The following is a 16,260-nucleotide window of genomic DNA, read 5'->3' as shown; positions in this document are numbered from 1 at the left end:
ATGCAATACGCTTCGGTAGAACCGTACTGAACATGCTGAAAATAATCAATCATAGTCATGATGAGATTAGAGAAAAACAGGACATAAATTGAGGACATTTTCATTCATACGGATGAACTCGCGCTTCAAGCTCCGCCCACTAGATCCAGCGAAGCTGTGCAGCACTGCAGCGAGCGAGCTCCATCTCGAGCATTCTGGTCTTGGAATGCTGCCTCAGAAGACGGCAATTTGGAGATTTCGGACGCAGCCAGTGTGTGTTTCGAGTCTGATGTCTTCAGCTACGTGTAAATGCTTCGGTGTGCACTGAAATAATTAATCCTTCTTCGATTATTTTATTGGTTTGTCAACAGAAGACAGGATTTCTTAATACGCTAACCGTTAGCAGTGAGATGAAGTTGAAAATCTGACCCGGACTCACTGTTGTCTCTGGAGCAGGGATTCATTGTCCGTACAGCGTCATAAACATCTCCTGACTCATACACATGTGTACTTTGAAGTAATGTCCAGCACGTTTAATACCAATATTATTAAGTGTTTTTACTCATGTATTATGAACCAGTGTACTGTGGAGATCGAGGACTTAAAACGAAAGTTGTGCGCTATTCAGACAACTTTAAAATTAACCGAAAACTGCATCTGTATTTACCACTTTTTATTTTAGTTCTTATATTTATCAACTAACGTTAGAGGAGAGCAGGGGTACAAATTAAGGCTCTGGGTGATTCCCCTCCATTTCCCAGGCCTTGACTACCACAGAAGCCACACTTGCATTTGAAGTAAGTTTTGATGATAAACTTGGATAAATATATTTGATCTATGGTATTATAGTTTAACTAGCAAATACCAAAGTATGTTTATACAGTAGCTAGCTAGCCAGTAAATCAGTTACCTAAATGTAAGCGAGCACTATTATAATAACTATAATAATGTTAATTATGCTTTTAATGAAAGTTTTTTTTAGTAAAAGACTTAAAGTTCTACTTGCAATTAAATCAGTCAAGACGTCATTTTTAGCATTTGTATAACTTGCATGCATGTCTGCTTATAACCAAGCAATATGTTTATTTATGTTTGTATATGATACAGTTTATATACATTTTCCCAAATATAAAATAAAAACAGCATCCACAGATTAAAAATAAATAACATAACATAACAAAAATGTGTTTTTGTAATCTGGGTGGTAAATAAGACAATCAATACTTCAGTTTTATGGCGACTTTAATGCCTCTTTTTGTCTCTTTTTTACACCCATAGAGTGAAAGTGATTGAGACCTTCAGTGAAGCTCCTCTTACGACAATCCACCAATAAATGCTGGAGTCAAACACACAGAGAAATCACTCCATGTGTGACAACTGAAATCTTCATGACATAATGTTGATGCTGGTAAAAGAGGAGCTTGAGAAGATGACAGATCCACAACCATGCAGAATAAAGGATGAAGATACTGAGGAACAAATAGGTTTGTGTCTATTTTTCAATCTTTATTATTGATGGTTGAGGAATATTCATAAAACATTGAGAAACATGAGGGGAAAATAAACTTAAATTCATGAGTTGATAACTTTCTGCCTCTATAATAGATTCAGTAGACTTAGATTGAAGCATCAGGTAGAGTTTTATCCAAAGCAACCTTCAGTGGATTGAATGACTGTGATTTCTGGGAATTGATCCATGTAATGCTCTACTAAAGTTAAACCTCATGTTGTGTTCACGTCATAACCGAGAGAACTTTCTTTTACCCAAAAAAATAGTAATTAATGTTACTGCATCAGATTGAAATTTATGGACTTTGTTTAAAAAGACTAGAACAATCTCACTTATACAAAATTGTCGATTTTTTTAAAAAAATTTCCCCCACCTTGTTACACTTGTGGTGTTTCTGGTCAAAAATGACCGGCCTGCAGAAAATAGCTAATAACCAGGGCCTTCTAATGTCTCAGACAGAAGAGAGAAAAGGAAGAGATGCACATTGTGTGCCCCAAAAGATGTCCAAACAAGCACTGTCTATTTTACAGTGAGGAAAATAAGTATTTGAACACCCTGCTATTTTGCAAGTTCTCCCACTTTGAAGTCATGGAAGGGTCTGAAATTGTCATCGTAGGTGCATGTCCACTTTGAGAGACATAATCTAAAAAACAAAATCCAGAAATCACAATGTATGAATTTTAACAATTTTTTGTATGATACAGCTGCAAATAAGTATTTGAACACTTTTCTATCAGCTAGAATTCTGACCCTCAAAGACCTGTTAGTCTGCCTTTAAAATTTCCACATCCACTCCATTTATTATCCTAAATTGGATGCACCTGTTTGAGGTTGTTAGCTGCGTAAAGACACCTGTCCACCCCATACAATCAGTAAGAATCCAAATACTAACATGGCCAAGACCAAAGAGCTGTCCAAAGACACTAGAGACAAATTCAGGCAGCAGACACATTCAGTTGTTAGTGTTGCTCTCTCTAACGAAACTAAATGATTTAATTACAAGAAAATATCAAAACGCTGGTGAAAGACGGTGTCGCGGTGGGCAAGTGATCTAACCGGTGAGAGGCTGAAACACCGGTAATCACAGTTTCACCAACTATGGCAACAAGCCTATTTGTAATCTGCTGTCAATTTGTTGAACATTTGCTTAGAACGATTCGGTACGTGAGAACCAGACCCATCAGCGGAAGTCAGTGTTCGCTCACCACGCTGATCACTGCCCTATCTGGGCTACATCTCTGACAGAGATTCCCTGGCTCTGATGTAGGCCTCTCTGTTTTTGCTGGTCAATAATAAGATAAAACCCGCAGTATTTGGTGTCATTAAATTGTTAGTTGTTTTTTATTCATATTTAGGGTCTTTGTTGTTTTGGCGCGCTGCACATTTTAATAAAACTATATTTATATGCGGACAACACTCAACTCCACTTGTCATTCCACCCTGATGATCCCCCGCATCTCGGCATGCCTAAGGGACATCTCACTCTGGATGAAGGATCACCATCTCCAGCTTAACTTTGCAAAGACATAACTGCTTATCATATCATCTGAACCAAAGATTCAGCACAACCTTTCCATTCACCTTGGTTCCTCGACCATCACGCCTTCCAGGACAGCCAAAAACCTGGGAGTGGTCATTGATGATCAGCTTAGCTATACGGAGCATGTTGCCAGCACCACTCGCTCTTGTAGATTCATCCTCTACAATATTAGGCCTTTCCTAAATGAGCACGCTACACAGATCCTTGTCCAAGCTCTTGTCCTTTTCAGGCTGAACTACTGCAATGCGCTACTGGCTGGACTTCCAGCCTGCACAACCAAACCCCTACAGATGATTCAGAGCACAGTGGCAAGAGTGGTCTTCAATGAGCCAAAGAGGGCGCACGTGACTCGTCTTTTTGTCAAGTTACACTGGCTTCCTATAGTAGCTTGCATCAAATTTGAAGCTCTGCTCCTGGCCTTTAAAACCACCACTGGGTCAGCAAAAAAAACTACTAACAAAAATTTACTACCCAACCCTTGTCTATGTATACTTGATGACTTGTGGCGCTTTTCCATTGCATAGTACCCCACGGTTTGGTTTAGTTTGGGTCGGGTAAGCTTACTTTTGGGAGCTTTTCCATTGGGTGCAGTACGTAGTACCCAATACTTTTTTTCGTACCACCTCGGTTGGGGTTCCAAGCGACCCGAGCTGATACCAAACGTTTCGCGAAAACACTGTAGATCACTGATTGGTCTGATAGAAATGTCACGTCATCGCTATAATGTAAAAGATTAGCTTTACCTCAATGCTAGCTTGCGCTGTCTCGAGCAAACATGTTGTCATCTGCTCTGCTATAAGTTCCCGAACTCCCATTTAGCGATGAAAAACAAGTTGAGAATCAGTGACACCATAACAGTTTTTTCCAGACTTGCAGTTTGTGGCGGAACATTTGCGACGGGCACGTCAGCATTATATATGCTTAAATGCAACCTAAATGAGGCTCTGTGGAGCGCCGTCGGCTGACGCGGGTGTTTGTACAGAAACTGTCATGTGAGACAGGGGTATAGTGATAAACGCGATGTGCAAACATCTGTTTGTGGTAGTCAATTCTAATTTTGTGGCGGACTGAGAAATAAATAACTGTATGGGAATATACAAGGACGCTCTCACTTGTATGATGTCACAGCAGGCAGCGCAAATATAACGACACGCCTATAATCCCTCCCACTGCAAAGTGATACTAAACTCAATGGAAAAGCTAACCACGCCAAAGTGAGGTGAGCTGACCCAAACTAAACTAAACCGTGGGGTACTATGCAATGGAAAAGCGCCATTGATGAGACTATTTCCAGTGCACTTATGTATTGCTGTTCTTGTGTTGCTATAATTGCTTCTATTGTTTACCTCATTTGTAAGTTGCTTTGGACAAAAGTGTCTGCTAAATGTAAATGTTATATAGTATTGCTTTTCCATTTAATCTTGACGCGAAACTAGCGCTTTTTTATATATATATATTTTTTTTTCAATTTCACACACCTCTTTAATAGTATCTTTGGTGATCTCCGACTGGCGGAGTCTGGTGTCATTTGCGCCGGGCGTGATTAACAATTTTAGAAAACTTACGCTTAGCATTAGCCAGCACTTTAAGTTTGGATCTAATGTTTGACACTCTGGCTCTTGGTATACAGTCAACTATGGTGGCTGGTCCCTCAATGTTCACGTTCTTGAGTATCGAGTCTCCAATAACCAGGTCACCTTTAACAGATGTCTCAGCCGGTGTATTGCTTAAAATGTCGAATTTGTTAGAAACTACTAGGAGGGTCTTCGATGGGCATCGAATATGACTATGCCACCTGACAGTCACCCAGTTAGTCGGCCGCCTTAACTTAGTTGCCGGAACCGAGCTATGTGTATTACGCGTTACCGTAGGCGCACCCGAAACAATGTTTGAAACATTAGCATTAGCGGACTTACTGTCCTCAACGAGCGTTCGGATGCACGCTTCTAGTTCTGCAACCTTCACCGTCAGCCTTACGACTTCAATACACTTAGCACATGTAAGCCCCTCTGTGCTGATGGAAGAAGCTAAACTAGATAGTAGGAAAATAGGATTTAGATGATGAACTCGACGGAGCTCCGATAACAGTGTTGCCACTCTCTTATTTTATATGTTTTCGTCACGCTCAGTCTAACATGCGGAGTTAGCCACGTCCACTATTTTACATTCTGCAGAATAGACAGAATAGAAAAATCTGTTACGTCTGACATTTTATTTTGCGGTAACGGAATGTACCGTCATACTGCCCAGCCCTAGCATCTGCTCTCCACCTCTTTTATTAAGCGAGGGCGTAAAATTGCGCAAGTTTATTTAATCAATTGCTCTTAAATGAGAGATTCAGTCACAACACAAGCAGCTGTAATCTCATATACTTAATCTCATATATAATCTCCGCTTGCATTTTTAACAACTCACAAGTGGACAAAACGCGAAGTCTAAATGGGAATCTGTCTCTCTCGTCCACTTATAATTAGGGATGGGTATTGTTTGGCTTTTTTCGATACCGGTGCCAAATCGATACTTTTAAAACGGTTCCGGTGCCTAAACGGTGCCTAAAGCGGTACTTTGAAAAAAGGAGTCACAGAAAGATGGTAGATGAAAGTACAGCATAAAACACAATAAAAATTCTTCTCTGTTTGTCATTTGTTTATTAATGATTTGCCTAAAGCACCATCATCTTTTAAGACCTGCATTCTTGATTTCTTTTTTATGAAATTTTTGATTTGTGAATTAAATAAAATCTTCTCAACACTCCACTTTGAGCACAGAAAAATGTTCTATGATTGGTTGTTAATAATCTGTTCAATGATTGGTTAAAGCCTATGCGGCTGCCGCTCACAAAAAGATAAAGGGCGAGTTCTAATCGAAAGTGATCCTCTCTATGCCCTATTCTCTTCGAAGATCAGATCTCTTGAACTCTAGAGAAAGCTGCGCAATTGTGTTTCATAGTGTGGCTAATTAAACACACTTGGCAAATAGAGCAATAAAATACAGCGTCTTTTTCTCTTTATTTGGATCGACTGTTCATGGGAAATCCTCTTCGTGAAGTGCCCTTCAATGGCGCAAAACGGAATTCACCCCAAATATTTTCTTATCGGCTTGTGAAACCATTCACGTTTTCTGCATGTCTCCGATGAACTTGACACTCGTGACTGCCGCGGCCCATCTCAGGCCAATATCAGCCGAAGTACTAATAAAAACATTAGTGAGGTAATACGTTTTAGCAAATTCTCTGAAGGAATGTTACCATATAAAATATAAAATAAGCTGCCGTCAGATCAATTGCGGCATTCACGCGCTCCTCTGAGGATCTCATTTTCTAAATTGTTCTTTTAAGTCAGAATATAAAAATAACCTGGACATATATTCTTACAAAATTTGTTCGATTTGTATTATTAGGGATGTGCAGATGAGGATTTTTTTCACATTTTAAACTTATTAAACACACCGCATATTTTAAATGAAAATATATTTGGCAAAGAAGTTTAAAAGTTGGCTATTTAATCTTTAACATTAGATTATTTAATATTTCCATTTATTAATAAAATTAATTTTTAAAATGTTTGTTCATTATTATTCTTAACGAAAAACTCAACTCCAATAAAATAGTAGCTCCAATGACAAACTTGCTTTTATTGCTTGTTTATTAATAAAACGAATTCGACGGATGGTATCTGCGTTAAAACACAAATAAATGAAATATTTAATTGACATAATTTTCATTACTACGAATGCTTATTTGTTCATTATTTTTTTTATTAAAACAGAACAACAATAAAAATGTAAAATGACTCGCTTATATTAGCCTAAACCAAACGTTTAACAAAAACGAATAGACGGAAAACATTTTACCCGCTCTATAACATAAATAAATCTAAGATCCTTAGATTTTCAAAACAAATGATTGGTTTCCGTTTTTTTATCAATATAAAACTACAATAATGTAAAATATGAACAAACTCACCTAAGTTAAGAGAAGAAATCAAACTTGAATCACCTGTACTATCAAATCTTTCCGACTTTCACATTCACGTGAATTTTGTAAGTGAGGAAATTATTTACACCATATGAGTGCAGTATAATTTAACTAGCGATTGTGCTGTGCTTGTGTGATTATGCTTTTTGCGCTACAGAGAGCAAAATACGTCAGTCAACCATTCATGCATCAAGAGGCACCGAAATGAGGCACCGAAATCTGTGTTCTGATTCGGTCCGGTAGGTACCGCCCATATAGGCTTCGGTGCCATAATGGCACCGCGTTTCGGTACCCAACCCTACTCATTACAGAAGTCTTCAGATTTAAAACAAATACACTAATCAACATTTGACGTGGATCAAAAAAGTTAATCAAATTTGCTCTTAGACAAAAACTATTGCATTGTTCAAAACACAAAAATAACTTTTATGAAAGGTTTTGATTCACTTCCAATGTTGACTGTATATTTATGTTGCACTTATGTGTTTGACAGATGCTTTTATTCAAAGGAATTTAAGCTGTGTTCACATTATATATTTTATCTGTATGTGTGTGTTTGACTGCATGACCTTGTCATTGTTCACATCATACTGAATTGAGCTAAATCAAACATTTCAAGCTTAACTTTAAAAAGCTTTAGTTGACGTGAACTCTGTTATATGAAATCTCAGGTACACGAGTGAGAAGCAGCCCAGACCCTGTGATAGATGGAGAAAAAGTGATATTAAGCTGTTCAACTAAATGCACTCTGGATAACAAACATACTTACATCTGGTATAAGAATGGACAACAGGTAACAGATGGATTGACATTATTAAACAAGCTGTACCTGGACTCAATCAACAGTGAGGAGCTACAAGAATATTCCTGTACTGTAAGAGGTAACACAACATCTCATCATACATTATATAAGAGTCCTTAAAGTTATGTTCTGAATTTTCTTGGGTTCATCTGTATTCAGATAAAATGGAGAGTTCAGTGTTTGTCTCTCTGTTGGTGTTTCTGCCTCAGTTTCTCATTATAGGAGCTGTATGGATCTGGTAAGTAAAAATATCAAGTAAACCTCAAAACAGCATAACATACAGTGAATATTCTGATATGAATTCAAATTGTAAGAGTGTGAATTTTGACTCTACAGGTTTTTCATCTGCATGAATAAATTGAACTCATCTAAAAACAAAACTGATGACAAAGAAATAGAGGTGAGAAAATCTGTATATCTGTATGTTAAATAAACTAATGGTCAGATTTTATAACATTATCTCTTTCTGTGTGTTTGTCATTGTTAGATGTTGCAGGTCTGTGAGTAGATCAGCTGTCTGTCCATCAGCACTACTGGAGTGATGTCACAACTCTCTTTATGACATCATCACCTAGCAACAGTCTCTCAGCAGTGACATCAGTGATGCATTGATGTCATATACAGTGTCATATTAATGACAGTTCAGTGTAAATAATCTAATGCTGAAATAGATGAATTATTCATTGAAGTATTGAGTTTATCATTCAACAGTCTTGTGTCAGTGTCAGATCATCTTATAATTGTGTTCTTGCTATATATTTTGTATTAATACATTTACTTTGCATTTCAGTATTTACAAATATTATTCAAAGTCCTTCATATTAGTGAATCTTAATTTGGTTTTCTATTTTTATTGTTTTAAATTTTGTCTTTATGTAATATTGTATCTTCTCATCTAAGTCTCCATCAAAAAGAGCTGAGGGGTTCTTGTTTAAATAAAGATAAAAAATACATACATACAAATACATACAATAGTTGATTATTTGTGACACTTTTGGGGGGCGGTTACCTGGACAGGGCTTAGTCCTAGACTAAAATGCATATTTGATCTGCCTTAATTTAAAAACACCTTGCACTGACATATCTTGACATATATAAGTGACATTGCTTTGTCTCAAGATGTACAACAGTATTGCTTTTTTGTAAGGTTTGTTTGTAAAATAACTAAGGTCTAGTCGTGCATTAATGTAAACCCTGTCCAGGAAACCACCCCATAGTGTTTCACCAACAAAGCCTTCAATGTCACAAATTAATAAATTACTGTCACTGCATTAATACTTCTGCTAAAATGTTCTGAAATATGGACATTCTTAGAGCCATATATATCTAATGATTTATGATTTTTAATACCATCAAATGTCGAAATGTTAAAATATGATAACTGAGCTTACCAACAATATATAGTTTGTCAAGATGTTTTATAGAATAGGATATTTGCTGACATCTGCTGGTCAAACACGTGTTAACTCTTCCATGACATAATGTTATGAAAATAACCATCATATTATATATACAGTACTTTATGTAGCAAACTTACATTTATTTTAGCACTGTATTTTATTTCTTATCTGACAGAGCTCTTATTTGTGTGTTAAATGTTTATTGATAATCATATTTACCATGTAGGCCTATTTCTTCTTAACATTTCTTTCAAATGTTCACGTCTATCTGTTTCATCTTGTCTTGTGTACACTGAAATCACTTAAGTTAAATGATGTGTTATCAGTCTTTCTGTAACTATGACTAAAGTACTACAGCATTTGAATTTGCACATTTATTTCCTTGATGAAAATGAACGAGGGTTATTTGTTATTTTGATGTATTGTGATGAAGGGAAATATTTCAGATAACATTTATTAAGTAGTAAATGATACAGATTCAAATAAAGAGTGACTCACATGAAAGTGTTATGGCCAGCTGAAGCTTGTGTGTTTTATGCTGTTGTGTAGTCATTTAAAGTCACAGTAATGAGGCCCAAAATGTGATTTTAATTTATATTAGGGTCTATGTTGATCACAGAGATTTTTGTTAACATAGACTATACTGAATAGTGACTCTAGAGGTTTTAGGACGCTGTGTTGAGCTCTGTCTAAATACAAAACTTGTTGTTACAATCTGACAGTCCTCAGGACTCAGTTGCTCTTAAAGGAACACGCCCAGATTTTTGGAACTTAGCTTATTCACCGTATCCCCCAGAGTTAGATAAGTCCATACATATCGTTCTCATCTCCGTGAGTGCTGTAACTCTGTCCGACGCAGCCCCCGCTAGCTTAGCTTAGCATAAAGACTGGAAGTGAATAGCTCCAGCTAGCAAACTGCTCCCAATAAGTGACAAAATAACGCAAACATTTTCCTATTTATGTATTGTGATTTGTGTAGTCACACCGTGTACAAATAACATGGTCACATGAGACACAGCCATCTTTTAACCGTACTGGGAACTACATTCTCAGAAGACGAAGCACTGCTACTTAGGCGGAGCATTCTGTCCTGTGAATCGAGTTGAGACTGTTTCTCAAGAATAAGAGCACTAGCAGTAAAAAGATGAAGATTAATGATTCGATTTTTTTCTGCTGGAGACATAAAAGATGAAGTAAAGATAAGAGACATCTTTTCCTGGACTCAGCAATAATTAACAGCTATAAATTATCTTTAAATATAAAAGTATGTAATAGTTGTCAAAATATGTAAAGTCCAAGCATGTTATGAAATGCTTTTCTTCTTCTTATGCTATAAAAAGTGTCAAATAGAGTTTTTTTAACATCCGCTTGAGTACTAGAAAATGAGATAAGATCATTAAATGATCTACTACAACGTCAGATATTGACACAACTTCACAAACCGCTTAAAGTCAGAGATCTCCACAAGCACGTAGGTGTACACATGTATATGTATTGAATCTTTTATTTGAAATGTTACAAAAACAAGCATGTTAGTTGTGTTTTATTTTACTGTAATAACTGTCTGATGAATTAAGCGTCACAATTATGTTTTTTTTCCTCAGGAATAAGAAAAGAGTTTTGGGTCTTATGTGACTTTCTACAAAACTACATCATGAACTTCAGACTCTCATCATTGATCCTGCTGTTACACATTCAAGGTATGAACACTATTAAGTAGACGACAGTTTTGTGGTTTTTAAAACGCTAATTGGGAAAAAGCATCGGTGTGGTTTATAAAGACAGTGATATAAGACAAGAGTCATTACAAACCTTATTAACACTCGCAGAAGAAAATGTACAGAAGGGCGATACCCTTTCAGAAGAAAACTTTATTTCTACATAAACAGTGCATAGTATCTCAAAGATACATATTAATACACCTGAAGTACATAAATAGTTTATATTAGGACACATTTTTTCTGACAGTGTAAAGACAAGCTGGAGAGACCAGAATGTAACCACAAAGTAGTCTTCTCACAGACGCTTTACATGCAATTTACTGCTTACAACAACACCCTGAATCTGTTTAGGAGCTTCTTACTTAGTGCCAGATTATCAATAGACGGATTGGCCAATAGGGGGGCACCAAGAGCTCCAGACTGCGACCAATCTTTTTGGTTATTTTCTGACTAGAATTAGTCGAGGGGGTTATATGATTCTGTGGTTCACGACTTCTTGAACGTTCATCAATTGTGCATTATGGCATGTGCAATAAATGCATAGAGAGTTAAGTCTATTTGTTAGAAAATACACTTATTTTGGGGGAAAATGTGAATAATTGCATTGCAGGCTGATTTAAGCCGCGGTCACACTTTGGTCAGACGTTGCTGTGGGGAGCAGCTCATCAGGTTGATCTTTTACTTCATTTATTTGTACTTTTCAGTAGAGAGAAGTGAAGTACCAGTTTTGTACTGATTACAATGCTCCACGTGATATGAATTCACAGAGCTTTGACTTGAACTTTGCTATGCAGCAACCTGGAAAATATATTGACATACAAGCTTGTGTTTCCGGTCTGACGCATTCGCTTGTGTATGAATGAAAGTCAATGGAATGAAAAGTGTAGTGTGACTGGCCCTTTAAGCAGCGCAGCATCTTCTTTTCTTCTTGCTAAAACACAAATTTAAAGTGGCGGTGAATTTTTCGATTTTATTGTTTTATACTGTTGTCTGATGTCTACTTGTGATGTTCGCGTGGTTTTTACATTCAAAAACATCAAAATCAACTAGAAAATGCATTTCCGGAGGAACTGCAAAAGTGTGCTTGCTCTGGTGCCACCGATTTAGTTTGTGCATCATCACATTGGAGTCCCAAGTTCATGTACAAAGTTTGGTTTCAATACGTAAAAGCGTTCCTGAGATATAAACTACTTCCTGTTTGGCGACGTAAAATTTTAGAAAAAAATTTGTTCTTTTGATGTTGTGCATCCTCACATTGGAGACCCAAGTTCATGTACAAAGTTTGGTTTCAATACGTGAAAGCGTTCCTGAGATATAAACTACTTCCTGTTTGGCGGCGTAAAATTTTTGGAAAAAATTGTTTCGATGTTGTGCATCCTCATATTGGAGACCCAAATTCATGTACAAAGTTTGGTTTCAATACATGAAAGCGTTCCTGAGATATAAACTACTTCCTGTTTGGCGGCGTAAAATTTTTGGAAAAAAAATTCTTTTGATGTTGTCCATCCTCACATTGGAGACCCAAATTCATGTACAAAGTTTGGTTTCAATACGTGAAAGCGTTCCTGAGATATAAACTACTTCCTGTTTGGCGGCGTAAAATTTTAGAAAAAAAAATTGTTCTTTTGATGTTGTGCATCCTCACATTGGAGACCCAAGTTCATGTACAAAGTTTGGTTTCAATACGTGAAAGCGTTCCTGAGATATAAACTACTTCCTGTTTGGCGGCATAAAATTTTAGGGGAAAAAAATGTTCTTTTGATGTTGTGCATCCTCACATTGGAGACCCAAATTCATGTACAAAGTTTGGTTTCAATACATGAAAGCGTTCCTGAGATATAAACCACTTCCTGTTTGGCGGCGTAAAATTTTAGAAAAAAAAGTTCTTTTGATGTTGTGCATCCTCACATTGGAGACCCAAATTCATGTACAAAGTTTGGTTTCAATACATGAAAGCGTTCCTGAGATATAAACTACTTCCTGTTTGGCGGCGTAAAATTTTTGGAAAAAAAATTCTTTTGATGTTGTGCATCCTCACATTGGAGACCCAAATTCATGTACAAAGTTTGGTTTCAATACATGAAAGCGTTCCTGAGATATAAACTACTTCCTGTTTGGCGGCGTAAAATTTTTGGAAAAAAAAATTTTCTTTTGATGTTGTGCATCCTCACATTGGAGACCCAAATTCATGTACAAAGTTTGGTTTCAATACATGAAAGCGTACCTGAGATATAAACAACTTTCTGTTTGGCGGCGTAAAATTTTAAGGAAAAAAATCTTCTTTTGATGTTGTGCATCCTCACATTGGAGACCCAAATTAATCTACAAAGTTTGGTTTCAATACATGAAAGCGTTCCTGAGATATAAACTACTTCCTGTTTGGCGACGTAAAATTTTTAGAAAAAAAAATTGTTCTTTTGATGTTGTGCATCCTCACATTGGAGACCCAAATTCATGTACAAAGTTTGAGAGCACACTTAATAAGTAACAGGCTATTTTGTAACATGGATTAGTGGCTGTCTGTAGAAATGGTTCGTTTGAATGGGCGGGCCGCATTGAAGACCTGGACGTAAACACCCACTGCTACGATTGGACAGCTTCATTCCCCGTCATTACATGTGGGGAAATGTTTTAAAAATGTTCATGTGTAAAAATAGCAGACAAACACATATATGTTTGAGACACAAAAGATTCTGGGTGCTAAACATGATACACATAAATGACAATACGTATAGTAAAGTATAAACAAAACTTTAAACTCCACATGACTAAATTACCTTAAACAACACAGTAAGCGCGCATCAGAATCTAAACTGCGGCTGATAAATCCTTATCAATAACTTTGTATATTTATATTGTGCTTGTGAGGTTGCTCTTAGATACACGTCATGTTACATACCACAGTTATATGATAAAAAATAAGCTTTGTTGAGTGTTTGACCTTTCAAACGCAACTTGCCTAAATTACCGTATACAACACAGTAACTGGGCATCAGAATCTAAATTGCGGCTGGTAAGTCCTTCTTTAACACTATCCTTGTATATTTCTACCGTTAAATTACAGTCGTATTGTTAAGTGTTGTACCTTTATTAATCGTTTAAAGTTTTTAGTAAATTAAAACAGTTAAACATCCGTGTTTAGACACGGAAGTTACAACAGGACATATCAAGCGATCTCTTCTAACAAACAAATAGTGAAACGCAGTAACTTAAATAAAGTTAAATGTTTTACTCACTGTGTATACTGCTGTGTCATTTTTGTCAGATCCAATATTACTGGTGCTTTTAATCACAGTCTCTCTGAAAATCCAGCATCGACTTGCTTCTTTACAAATGAATCCAAATCTAACCCTAAACGGAAGCGACAATGGTTTGAAAATAGGAAAAAGCAGATGAGTAACCAATCCGTGAGAATGCCACGAAAAAATGAACAAAAATTCCGTGACTATCCCACATAACTTTGTGAGATCATGTTGGCCTGCTCAAGAAGAGCACTAGCAGTACAAAGATAAAGATTAATGATTCAATTTTTTTCTGCTGGAGACTTAAAAGATGAAGTAAAGATAAGAGACATCTTTTACAGGACTCAGCAATAATTAACAGCTATAAATGAACTTTTAATATAATATCATCAACCTGTGTATTTATACTCCCTGTTCAGTTACTTCCTTGGTTGGTTATTGTTAATGTGATGTTTGTATTTATGCTATGTTGCTATTTAATTCTTCATTAAAACCTATATGTTATTCATATCATCGTCGCCTTGCCTTCCTTTAAGTGGAAACGTTACAGAATAACTGACCGTAAAGACATGATGGACTCACCCACACTTGTTGGACTTTAAGGCGTCCATTGCATGTTCATAATTAGAGGAAAGACACGGTATTAAAATTAAGTTATTTATTGATCAGATATGAAAAAGTTTTACAGCGCGCTGGGTCATCTCAAGCAATGAACAACCAGCTCAAAAGGTAACATGCATATTTATAAAATATATGACGTCGATCTTTCTTCAGAAAATCTCCTCTCCAACTGGTCTTTCTGTTTATCTGACTCCATTACCCCACCCAATCTGTTAGGGAAGAAATGATACACACACAAAGAACAAACACAGGAGGTTCTGTTCTTCAAGGTTAAGCTGCCATGTCTCCATTAGGTTTTTCTGTATACAACCTTCATTTCATTGGTTAATACACATTTATCAAAGACAACATTTTATATTTATTACATCAATTATTCAATGATTAATACTGATTAAGTAGGAAATACATTGCATATTTTATCCTGTGAATTTTAAAACATTGGTTAATAACATGGTTATTTGTCTGCTTTTCTTCTTTAAGCCTCGCTCTTTATCTCGACCGTTGCCAGCTGCACATTCCTCACTAATCCAACCACAACCTTGTAACTTTTGCAAACACAGAGGCTGCTTCCTCTCAGTAACTTTCCACTCTCTCAGACAAACACAAACAATCTTTTACTTCAGCATTGTCACGGTTAATCCGTGTCATGTCTTGTCTCTGTTCCGATTGTTATCACCTGGACATTCATTGATTAATTACCTGCCTCATCACACCTGTTTGTCATTTAGTCTGTGTATATATACCTCTGTCTTCTGTTTGCTCACTGCTGGATCATTGTCATTGATACCCTGTCTGTTCCTGTGTTCATGTTCCTGTGTTCCTGCCTTCACCATGTCTACCCTCGTGTTTTTATTATTAAATGTTATTTATTTTGAACCTTGCATTTGCGTCCTGTCTCTACTACCCTGTCGTGACAGAATGATCCAGCCAAACTGGACGCAGCAGGTTCACGGAGGGCGGCTCCCCCAGGAGTTTCGTCGAGGGGGAGTAGTGACATCGGGGTTCATTCCCTATCAGCCCTGATGTCTCTTGGGGACCACCGTGAGCGATCGCTCGCTCCTGCGGGAGGAGGATCGGCCCAGGCGGTCCCCCAACGGTTGAGTCGTCGTCGACGGTCCCTCGGAGGACCACCATCCTGCTCGCAGGGAGATCCGGAACGGACCACGCCCGATCATTTCCCCGGGGTGGCTACCGAGGGTCTCCGTTTCCGCGAGGGGATGGGAGATGATTTCCGGGGGCATCTGATCGTCGACGATTCCCAGGAGGGGGGTAATTCGTCTGCCTCGGTTCTCGGAGCGATCGCTCCGGTTCTCCTGGCGCAGTCCGGCCAACCGTCCTGTTGGTCTCATCCCGGCGGCTGCCGGCTTCGCCAGGGTCCCCAAGCCCTCCATCCCTCCCTTGGACTCTCGCTACCAGACTTTGTTTTTGTTGTGTTTTATGTGAGTGTCTGGTAGCCACTCGTAGAGGGG

The sequence above is a fragment of the Misgurnus anguillicaudatus genome, chromosome 23 (genome assembly GCF_027580225.2).
Source record: "Misgurnus anguillicaudatus chromosome 23, ASM2758022v2, whole genome shotgun sequence".
NCBI lineage: Eukaryota > Metazoa > Chordata > Actinopteri > Cypriniformes > Cobitidae > Misgurnus > Misgurnus anguillicaudatus.
The sequence above is the reverse complement of the archived record's forward strand: the minus strand, read 5'-3'. Positions refer to the sequence as shown.